This window comes from Alligator sinensis, unplaced genomic scaffold (genome assembly GCF_000455745.1).
Source record: "Alligator sinensis unplaced genomic scaffold, ASM45574v1 scaffold511_1, whole genome shotgun sequence".
In the NCBI taxonomy this organism is placed as follows: domain Eukaryota; kingdom Metazoa; phylum Chordata; order Crocodylia; family Alligatoridae; genus Alligator; species Alligator sinensis.
In genome coordinates, this window is record NW_005842114.1 from 495,210 (window position 1) to 504,948 (window position 9,739).

General features: G+C 51.9%; 1 long non-coding RNA gene across 1 annotated transcript; it reads left to right on the forward strand.

Moving 5' to 3' along the window:
• The first annotated feature begins 6,378 nt into the window (after positions 1-6,378).
• Positions 6,379-9,134, forward strand: LOC102382392. Its single transcript, XR_003094313.1, has 3 exons — positions 6,379-6,531; positions 6,982-7,132; positions 8,248-9,134. It is a non-coding gene; the product is annotated as an uncharacterized LOC102382392 (long non-coding RNA).
• Positions 9,135-9,739: the final 605 nt, after the last annotated feature.

Below are 9,739 nucleotides of genomic sequence, written 5' to 3' on the forward strand. Positions count from 1 at the left end.
AACCTTAGTGCCCTGGGAATAGCACACCTTGATGGCAGGGCAGACTGACCTGGACTTCAGAGTACCAAGCTGGAGCCATACCAGCCAAGCTCTGTCCCTTGTGACCTTGGGTAAGTTGCTTCCTCTCCATGGGCCACACATGCCCACCTGGATGGTGATACTCCCTTCCTGTAAAGCAGTGGTGACAAACCAGGCTCATGGGCTGGATCCAGCCTGCAGAGTTACACTATTTGGCCTGCCAGGGCAGGCTAGGGGGCATGGTAGCAGAGGCACCACCTGCCACAGACTCTGTGGCCCAGTTGGACATAACCATTGGTGACAGAGAGTTAGCAGGGGCTGTGCTGACAGCCCTGCTTGTTCTACAGCTCCCAACCACTTTCCACATTGCTGCTGCAGCCCTTGGCTCCATTGTCACTGCCTCTGTTGCAGCTGCCACTTGCCCCATGGATCTGGCCCCACAGTCCAGATCCAGTCTGGGGTATGGGGTAAGTTTGGCACTCCTTCTGTAAAGCATATCTATGAGGAGTGCCATTCAGTCAGGACAGCCTGAAAGCAAGCAGTAGCTGAGGGGGAGGAAGATTTTCTGGGAGAATGTGGTTGAAGGAAGAGAAAGAGGCACTAAGCAAGGACAGAGGGGGCCCTGAAAGGAGGTTTGGGAGAAAAAGCAGTGTGGCAAAGCTGGAACTCCCTGACTAGCCACAGTGCTAGTCTCCCACCTGCCTCTGGGCACATTGCTTGCCTTATTAAAAAATTAAGGTCTTGATTAGGTGGGAGGCTGCCCTTCATATGCCCTGTTCTCCTGAGCCTATGTATGCAGCTCCAACCACCCCTATACTGCATCCCAAGCCTGGCAGATGTTCCCAACAGCTAAGCTCTGCTCCAGCCTGAGGCTAGGCTCAACTCATCCCGGTGTCAGGCCTCTCCCTTTTCATCCTATCACGGGCCACACCCATACCACCTCCCTCTCACTGAGGCCTCTCACTCCACCCCGCACGCAGCCTCTCTCATTCCACTGCCTTCGTGGGGCCACTCTTATACCACCCCTCCTTTTCCCGGGGCCACACTCACCCTGCCCTCACCCGGAGGGTCCTGGGGCTTGTTTCCCTGTACCCCCCAGCCAGCAAGCGCATGGCCTCTTGGGCCTCTTCTGCAGCCCCCATCCAGGCGAGCACTGGGCGGTTTGCAGAACACTGGAGTGACTGCCTCTGGTCTCTCGCTGGGTCATTCCCCCAGCTGCTCTAAATTAAGGGCTCCTGACTCACCCTGATGTTTACCCCCGGCACTTCCTCAGCCACCCCACCCAAATCGGCCTCTGGCCCACCTGTGGCCTCACGTGCCTGAAGGCTTACCTGGACCTAACTCAGCCCCCATATTAGCAGGGCCTACACGCAAGCCCCCTGCTCACCAGGGCCCTCTTCGCTCCCCATCCTCACAGGGCCTCATCTCAGTCCCCCTGTTCACAGGGCCTCACTACTTACCCTGTCTCCAGGCCTGCACCAGGGTGGTAGTTGGGAGGCTGTTGGGTGCCCCACTGCACCCCACTCTACACCACTGAGGCACATACTCCACCCCATATGCTGTGGTCAAACACCCCCCACAGGCTCAGGTGCCCCTCACCAGGGGGCACCACTCCCACCCCTTGGGGTCTTGCACCTCACATGGGCTTAGGTGCCTGCAGCTGTGCCTGACCCCCAAGTGCCTCTGATGTGACCCACCCAAAGGTAGGAGCTGGGGTTTAGACACCCCTCCTTGCCTCTCACCAGGGTGGTAACTGGACCAGCATATCCTGGGGACTCCCACACCACTAGGAGTCCCACCAGGCCACCCATCTCCAGCAGGGTGCAGTTTTAGGTCATGCCCAGGACCAAGAGCCTCCAAACCATCCCCAAGCACTCTTGCCCTTACCTTCAAGTGTTAGCAGAGCAGCAGCTCTACCAAGAGATGTTGTTTCCTCAGTGCTAGGCACCAAGCTGCTGCCTCCAGCCCTGCTGGCCTGCCTCTTCAGGCTCTTAAAGTAGCAGACAGCAGAGGAGCTCTGACACACACCTTCCCCCCTTAGAAGAGTTCCTGGGAAAAGGTTACTCCTGCTGCTCGGCTCCCCTCAGAGCCTGTGAAAGCCCTCGAGTGGCAAGCACCCCCCCAAAGGTGCTCTGCCACAAGCAGCTAGAAGAGGAGTGAGAGGAGCAAACGCAAACAGGCCGTGGCAGCAAGAACACGGACGGGGGTGCGATGCAGTTAGGCACAGCTGTGCAAGGGGGTGGTTGGAGTGGCAGGTAAGGGACATGCCTCGGTTGTGCCTGCTAGCTTGGCCTCTCCAAGCATGGTACTTTCTGCTGCTCCCACTGAGTCAGAGAAACCCTCATAATGCTGGGTCCCCTCCTCTCCCAGGAGCAGAAAGGCCTTTTCTGGCCCTGCCACATGTGTGACCTAAGGGAGATACTAGAGAAGTGGTTCCCATAGATGGGGCAGGAGCTGAGCAGGTTGTAGAGAGGAGCTTCAGCAGTAGAGATAATAAAGGGTTTACAGAGACCTGAGAGAAGAAGAAGCAACATGACTGAGCAAGAAAGTCTAGTTGTGGAGAAAGGGGAGGGGCTGTTGGTGCCAGCTCCCTGGGGTACAGAGTGGGCAATGGGGCAGGGGGCAGGGCTGGGGCAGTAGGGAGATGCATTGGGGGAAGGGTGTGAGGAAGGTGCTGTTTTGTGAGCTAAACCTGGAGGAAGCGGCATACAATCCAGCTGCCGGAAGGTGCCAGGTGTGAAGCTTCCCCTTGACCAGAACTACCCTGGGCTCTCACCAGCAGCGGCTGGGGTAGTGTTATTTCCAGGCTGTGGGACCACTTCTTTGCTAACAAAAGTATTGTGCCCTGCTCAGTTCCTCCCCAGTGAAACAGTCAACCTAAAAAAACAGCAGCCCCTGTGCCCCTCAATCCTTTGTAACACGTGGGTCGCTAGAGGGCAGCCTTTGCCTGCTGTCAGCCACTGAGCACACAGCTGTAATAAGGCAGTAAGTTATATTCACTGTAGAGTCCATTAGCGACATCTCACTGGAAGAAACAAGATATAATATTGCCATCAGCTTGACGGGCTTCAGTGTCCCAATTTTTGATAGGCAGGCCCTCCCAGCCTGCTTTGAGATGTGGACACAGCTGCAATCACCACATGTGCTTACTCTGTAAAATGATCTCTGTAAAATCGGGCCCTCAGCCTGGAAGGGGTGAGTGTACCAGCTCTGGTCCCAAGCCTACTGTTTTGTGGATGGCTGCTGGGAGTCAACACAGCCATAAGTGCAGCTCCCTTCTTGCTGCCAGCTGGGGGAAACAGCAAGGGAATCCAAACACCAGAACTGCCAGCTCACACTGCGTAGAGTGACCAACTGTGCTGGGTTTCCCAGGACAGGCCTGGATTTTAGATCTATATTGCATTGTCCCTAAAGAGTTCCTCCAGTGACAGTTTTACTCTGAATTTCTGTTCCAGCCCTAATCCCAAATACTTGGACAGCACGAGGAAGCCTCCTGCTGAGGCTGTGGGCTGATTAGTTCTGCAGAGGGCTGGCTAGTTATGTCAGGAGCTGCATAACCCACATGCAGCAGCAACACTTACCCAAATGGGAGGCATTACAAGCTGGGATCCTCTATAGGTCTATCAACTGCACGGTCAAACCTATGGCTGAAATGAAGGCACAGGACAGTGGAGCAAGTCAAGAACCTGCAGTGGAAGGTACTTTTTCCTTTTAGATGTTTCAGTTTGTCTCTGGTGCTTGTAATCAGGAATACATTGTTGCCTGTGATCCCTTAAGTCTAGCCTCTTTCCCTCATTAGGTTGCTGCAAACAAATTGCACAGTACACAAAGGAGATCTGAAGTCCATCAGGAAACTCAGGACCTTGTCAGCCTTTGAACTGGTGAGGTCCTGCCTTCCTGCTCTCTGTTGTTGTTTGGACCTCTTTGGGAATCCCTGAAGACTGAAGGCTTCTGTACATCGCAGTAGATTTGATCATGGAGTGTATGCAGCTATATATGCTTCATCCAATGCAGCTTGTAGGGATGCCCTGGCTCTCAGTCATTCCTGGAGCAGGAGAGCTTTCAGCCGTTTTGAGGACCTCTGTCCATAAACTGGAATATTTTATCCCAAAACAGTTAGTCACACCTCACCCAGAGGTCCTGGGATCTGGTCATGTGCACCGGCATGCTATGCTAATGGACCCTTTTAGGGTCATACTTCTGCGGTGCCAGCTGGGGAGACCTCTGCTAAGTCAAGTCTCTCTCTTGGATGGTTATTATTTTGAGCAATCCTGGCACTGCATGCAAGTGGGAACCCTCAAAGGCTAAGGGACAGAGCATTGTCTATTGTCTCTTTTAGATATAGCCAGTTTAGAGGACCTGGACAGTTCCTCATAGACTTGCTGTGCTAAGGAGCCAGGCACAGAGCAGCATGGAACATCAAGCCACTTATGAGAGTTGTTCTGAGTCTCTGCCACTGGGATTTCCCTAGGCTCAGCTGCACGTCTCACGAGAACCTGGAAAATGTTGAAGCCACCTGAAAGACCAAGGGTCAAGGGCTCCCAGCCCTGTCACAGGAGGAACAAGATACTGATGCCAAGTCAATTGTTCCTCCTCATGCTGGTCCAGATAATGTGACTGTTGAAGCTGCTCTACTCAGTCTGACGATGGCTTGTAGGGGAAGGTGATTCACCCTAGAAGTGGGGTTGTAAGAGTGAGTCTGCAGAACTTGAGGAGCCCAACAGGCCAGCACTGGAAGTTATGACAGGGGACTGGAGTCCATCAGGGTAAGAAGGAGTGCAGTTCCTGGTGGATTCCTGTCTCTCATGGCTCTGGAGATAGTTTTTTGCATTTCCTCTCAGATTTCCAGAAAGGCACCCAAGGAGAGAAGTGGGGAGTCTCCTTACTGTGAAAGGAAAGGATGAAAGCAAATACACATCTTCCAGGCAGCAAGCCAAACCTCCTAGTGTCCTAGAGCAACTGGACTAAACAAGCCGTTCTTGTCTTTGGGTCTCAGCAGTCACAGGCAGGTTATCTTAGCTGAAGAAGCAAGCTGGGAAAATAATGGCTTACCAGGTGATAGCTCAGGGAGTCACTGGGGAAGATTTTGGAGGTCTGGCCTGGACTTGGCTTTTCTCACAGTCTGAGAGAGCCTCCCTAGAGCACACTAACAGCTAAAGCTTTATGTAGGAAACCCTGTATTTTCTGTCAGCCTGGGGAAGGAGTGGCTAAATGGAACAGCAATGCAGGTTTATTGGTTCTTCTTTCAACCAGACAACACATGGACACAACTGTAGTAGAATTCAAACTTCTGAAATGCAGCCTTTGCTATAAGAGCAAAGGCCCAGAGAAACTTAGTACAAGTTGTCAACAGGGTACTCTAAAAAGGACAAAGTAAGCACAGCTGACAAGCTAATCCTTTTTTTTTTTGTTTTTAAATAAATTTTTCGTGTTCCAGGCCAAATCAGCCAAATCAAGTCTACATCCATGAGTCGGTCCAGAACCATAAGTGTCCCTACAACTGGCAAATATCCTTCACACCCACCAGGGGCTTCAGATATTTCTAAAGTTTTTTGGCAGGCATCTTATGTGCAGGCCCAAGTCCGGAGACTTGGGGTTCAGATGCCCCCAAGTTTCACCTGCTCTCAGGCATATGGACATAGGAGCAAGCTAGGGAGGAGCCTCCCATTTCCATAAAGTGGGCTTTAAACCCCAACACCTTGGTGGGCACTGGACCATGCCAGAAGAACAGTTATCCCTGGGAGCACTTAAGGAAAACTGCCTTTATGGACCCAGATACATGATGTTTCTCCTGTCAGGAAACCTACCACAAGGATAGGCTAGCAAAGCCCATCTGACTAGCTAATCCTACAAGCACAGAGCAGGGGAGGTCTCTGCTGCAGAGGATGAGAGTCGTGAGGTGCAGCTGGGTCTGTCCTGTCCTTCATGCCCTCAGGTGGCGGTGAGGGTGTGTGGACACCTGGGTACAGGTATGGTTCTAACAGATCTTCCCTGCTAACCTTGAACCCCTGGTGCTGCATGCTGGGCATGAGATCTACACAGATAAATACTGGAAATCAAACCATTTATCACACCCACCTCTTATTTTTGTGGGGTCCTGCTGATGCTCCATTCCTACTGTCCCTTAAAGGCACTCAGCCTTTAGCAAGGTAGCACAGGATAATGAACAGAAGGAGAAACTCAGATTTCACTTTTCTGAACACCATACTTGTGAGAGCAGCTAGTCAAGGCTGTAACTTTTACAGGCTCTGGGAAAGCCCTGCCTCCCCTTGCCTAATTGGTCAGGAGTATCTCACTCCCATGTCTGAGGCTGCCTAAATAGGAGGAATCCCTCCTTTTTGGAGGGGGAGGAGGGAAAGGGTGAGCTTAGCATTCAGCTAGTTTAGTCCTGAGCAGCTGGCTGAGCACCTGCAGGGGAAAGCAGAGATGGGTGTTCTTTCTGCTGGAAGGGATGTGACACACATGGATCAGCTGAGGAGATGAAGGGCTGGCCATCTCCAGAAGATAACAGAGGTGGGAGAACAAGGCTTCCAGGTCCCATCAGAAATCTTGGGGTTCTAGATGGGAGGCCAGACAGGAGACCTGGGGGCTGGGAGAGGGGTTAGCTTGGGGTGTTACTTTGGGAGAGGAGTTGGTGGGGAGGGGATTGCTTGCATGGCCTTGAAGCAGTTGAATCCTTCCCCTTCTGGATGGACCCCTAGTAACGAGGAGGGGAGAGTGCACTTGTGCAGTGTGAACAGGAGCAATTGCTGTTCCTCTCCTCCTCCCCCTTCTGATGACCTAGAAGAGCAAGTAGGATTTCTCCGTGATGCCCAGTTCTCCTCTTGGCTGTAGGAGGGCTCTAAACCCACTTGTTTCAGGGGTGGATATGGGGCAAGTCAGGTGATAGGTGGGATCTGAAATGATGCTTACAAAGATCATGGTGCCCATTGGCTCTTAACTGTTATTTCTCACTTGCAATAGACTAACCATGCTTAAGTCCTGCCTAGAAGCCTTTGTCTTCTGATCATAGATTAGTTTGCAAAAGGTTGATTGATCTATTGGGGAGAGAGGGAAGGCAAGAAGAACGAGACCCACAAAAGATGACTTGACCTGCTCAACAGTCACACAGCAGGTCAGTGATGGGGCCAAGAGCAGAACCGTGTGGCCTGATATACAATGATCGTTGACCCCTGCTGCCTCTGACCTTGGCAGGTTACTAAAAGCAAGACAGGCTCCATTCCAAATGGCAATGCAGAGCACATGTCTGTGTGGGAGTGTTGGGAAGCCAGTGGGTAGAGGGACTTAGCTTAAGTTTGTCTGGAGGATTTTTATTGGTGGGAGGGAAACGGACTCGCCATACTGGGTTGGGCCTTTCTTTGGGGGCAGGGTGGGTCTGAGAGCTACTAGAATGGGGTCTGCAGGGGTTTTGTTCTGGGAAAGGATGTAGGAGAGGGCTGAGTGGGTGCAAGTTGTGGGGAGGGAAGAGGAATGGGATGGCTGTATATTGGGGGAATTATGTGAAGGAATTGGGGGTTAGGGTAAGGGGAGGGAGCTAGGCTGCTAGTGGCAGGTCCATTTCCATTTCCTCCAGGCCCATTGAGATTCAGCAAACCTGCTCTTTCATCAATTTCTCCTGGGGAGGAGATAGTTGGAGAGCTAAGGGGAGGGAACTGAGGGGCCTTCACTGTCTCTGCTGGCCTGAAGAAAGGGACTGGTCATTTCCCTGTTCCTGAGCTGAGATCAGTAGCTCCCTGAGCACTTTCTTCCTACAGCCTGGGAAGGTGGGGCTATGGGAGATCCCTGTCCTGGCATCAGCCAGCATCCTTGGGATGTAGCTGCTCCTGTCTGTGGGATTAGCTACAGGGGAATCAGTCAGTGCCCCCAGTTCTCACTGATGGTGGCCTCTGCCCCAAGTCCTTTTAAGCATTTCCTTTTACCTGGTGTGGAAAAGGCTCCAGGAACTTTGAGCCAAACCTTGATGTAGCTTCCCATACAAAACAAAATAGATCTGTCCCAGGGCCACATGGGGGAGCAGGAGGGACTGAGAGAATAGGAGCAAAGGGAGCTGGGGGATCCTTTCGAAGCTGTTAGATTTGTGGGATCCAAACTTTTTGGAAGACATGCCACAAATTAGCCCAAGACCCTGAGTGCCACTTTGTTCCCTTTCTTCTGCCTTGCTTTCTGTTCCCTACCTTCTGTTCCCATCTGATCTGCTGCTCTGCTTTCTGCTTCCTCTCCTATCTGCAGCTGTGTTGCCTGTTCCCCCCCGGCTGCTGTATACCACACAGAAAGTTCTGCCTATGCCACTTAAGCCACAGGTTGGTCACCCCTGTGCCAGATGGAAGTCAGGAGGAGGGCCCAGCTCAGCCAGATTGGAGGAGCACTTGGAAACCATAAATTGCTGGTATGAGCAAGACAGTGAGCTGGCCTGCATGCAGCCCATATATTGCAACAGATGCCTACCCTCCTGCAGGATAGTGATTGTGGATCATGCCCCACCCAGCAGTAGCATAGCTAAAGGTGGGGTTGACTAGGGCATCAGCCCTGGGCATTGAATTAAGGTGGGGAGGGGGTGTGCAAAAATAGCAGCTACTACACTGTCATCCTGGCCACCAGTGCCACTGCTGACAGCACAACCACTGGTGCTACCCAGTGTGCAGAAGTGCTCAGGGCTGCCTCAGCTAGCACCCACTCCTGCTGGGCCTGGGCAACAGCTAGAGGCTCGTGCAACCAAGTGGTTTGAAGCCTGTACCAGGTAGTGGTGGCTGCACAGCTGAAAAACATGAGGAAGAAGATTTTTCTGTGCTGAGCGATGACTGCCCATGAGGGTGAGAGCTGTCCTGGGCATGGAGGACAGCACAACAGCCTTATGGAAGATGGCTCCCTAGGATGTGGCCAGCAACTCCTGAATGGGTGCAGGGTACCCCAGGCAATGCTGCAGAAGTGTGCGAGTGAGGTGACTGTTATCCCAGAGACTGCTGAGACACTGCAACAACTGGGCTGTGCAGGACTCATGGATGGACCCCTAGCTGCCCATTTGGTTCCTTATTTTCCTGGTATGTCAGCTGGTGTAGCAGAAAGCCCCTTTTTCCTCTTGCCTGCATTTGCTTTCCCCTCTTTGGATATGTTTCTCCTCTTCTACCTTTTCTTCCTTCCTCTTTCTTTCACTATAAGATAAGAAATTGTGTTTTAAAGTTTGTGTGTGTGTATTTTGTATCTCCCTTTGTATTTCGGTATTTGTATCTATTTGTGTGCCACGGCATTACTCTTGTAGCTTATATTTTATACTCTTCGCCTTTTAACTAAATGTGTTTTTAGTTTTGGAAGTACATTATACACTGTAACAATGTTAACAAGGGCAGGAATCAAACCGCAGCTTCCCTGTATCAGGTGGGCCCTTGAAAGAGCAAGTGAATCAGTGATTGAATACATAACACAGTAGCAGGCTCCGGCAACAAGCAATAATTAACACCTAGGGAAACCACAGATCAACCAAGGGAAGAAATCAATGGGAGACAATGTAGCAACCAGGAATTCTCTAAACTTCACTGTTCAAGGGCTAGAAGCCCCGGTCTGAGTTAATCAACGCCGGGGACCAACTTTTGGGGCCGAATATCTCCAGATCAACTGCTCCCAGAGCCCTATTCAAAATTCATCAATGGACTCCCAAACCTGCACGTACATGCAGATGCCCCCTGGGGCTGACAGATGCCATCCAGTAGCCACCGAGGGGGAAGTC